The sequence below is a fragment of the Meleagris gallopavo genome, chromosome 9 (assembly GCF_000146605.3).
Source record: "Meleagris gallopavo isolate NT-WF06-2002-E0010 breed Aviagen turkey brand Nicholas breeding stock chromosome 9, Turkey_5.1, whole genome shotgun sequence".
Taxonomy (NCBI): domain Eukaryota; kingdom Metazoa; phylum Chordata; class Aves; order Galliformes; family Phasianidae; genus Meleagris; species Meleagris gallopavo.
Window position 1 is genome coordinate 13,683,653 of NC_015019.2, and position 1,401 is coordinate 13,685,053.

Here is a 1,401-nt window from a genome sequence, read left to right on the forward strand (position 1 = left end):
GAGGTGTGGCGGCCATAGCGGTGAGGCCAGTCTCTTTTCAGTGGTACGTGGAAACAGGACGAGGGGAAACGGACATCAGCTGCAGCACAGGAAGTTTTGCACGAATGTGCGTAAGAACTTCTTCACGGTGAGGTGACGGAGCACTGGAACAGGCTGCCCAGGGAGGTTGTGGAGTCTCCTTCTCTGGAGATATTCAAGTCTCGCCTGGATGCCTACCTGTGCGACCTGGTGTAGGGAACCTGCTTTGGCAGGGGGGTTGGTCTCGATGATCTCTAGAGGTCCTTTCCAACCCCTACAGTTCTGTGATTCTGTGATTCACCAGCATACCAAATAATCTCTGCTTACTCTACAGGGACAAAGTGTCTCGCATTACTACTTTTTTAAATTCCCTGTGGATGGACATGACACTATTCTTCACCTTTCCATCTCCAACAGTTTCTGAACCCAGAGGCCAATTCTCAAGCCAAAGGGACATAGCAGTCATCAAGGCACTGTATTCCTGCAAGTGCCAACACAAACTGTGGCACTGTGAGGTAAGGAGTGTCAGAGCACCCACTGGGGAGCAGTAATCATAACCTGACTGGTTAGCTATTTGGGGCAGATGGCTGTTATCATTCCATCAGCATGCATTTGCACACACTTTCTAACCAGGAGCCAAACGTACTGCCAGTTAGTCACTGCACAGACAGAACAGTGTGATGGAGACCAACAGAGAAACACCAGGGTAAAGCAAAGAGCAGTTAGGGAACCTGTAATGTATAATCATAGAATCCTTAGAATTGGAAGGGACCTCTGAGGGCCACGTGGTCCAACTTCCCTGCAATGAACAGGGACACCACAGCTAGATCAGGGCCTTATCCAGCCTCATCCTGAAAGTCTCCTGAGACTTTATAGGGATTTAAGTCAAACAGAAAACAAGCTGTGTAAGTTTTAATACTCAGAACAAGTTATTTTTTAATGGTAACCCTGTACACATATTTAGAAACCTCCTCAGACATCTGATCTGGCCTCTCACTCAAATGTCAGCTCTGAGGTCTGATCTAGCTTCCAAGACAGGCCTGACTACTTGGAGTCCCAGCTCTAATCACGTTTTGAACATCTCTAAGGATGGAGATTTCAGTTTCTCACTTCTCCCATTCCAACACCCAACCACCTCACAGGGAAATCTCTCTTCTTGGCATTTAACAAGAACGTGTACTCGAATTACTACTTTTTTTGAAGACTCTGATGACAATTCCCAAACGTTAGTTTCCCCTTTAATCCTCCACCATCTATTCAGGGCCCGAAGCCCTTCAGCCACAGACCGCTCAGGCGCCCTATAACTCACAAGCCCACGGCCTGGAGCACTGAGCTTCAGGCGGCCGCGGGCCCCGAACCCCGCGTGCCCACGTAGAGGGCGGG

At 49.0% G+C, this 1,401-nt stretch overlaps 1 protein-coding gene across 1 annotated transcript in view; it reads right to left on the reverse strand.

Moving 5' to 3' along the window:
* NXT2 (nuclear transport factor 2 like export factor 2) overlaps positions 1-1,401 on the reverse strand; it is a 72,666-nt gene that overhangs the window by 7,002 nt on the left and 64,263 nt on the right. The window lies entirely within an intron of this gene.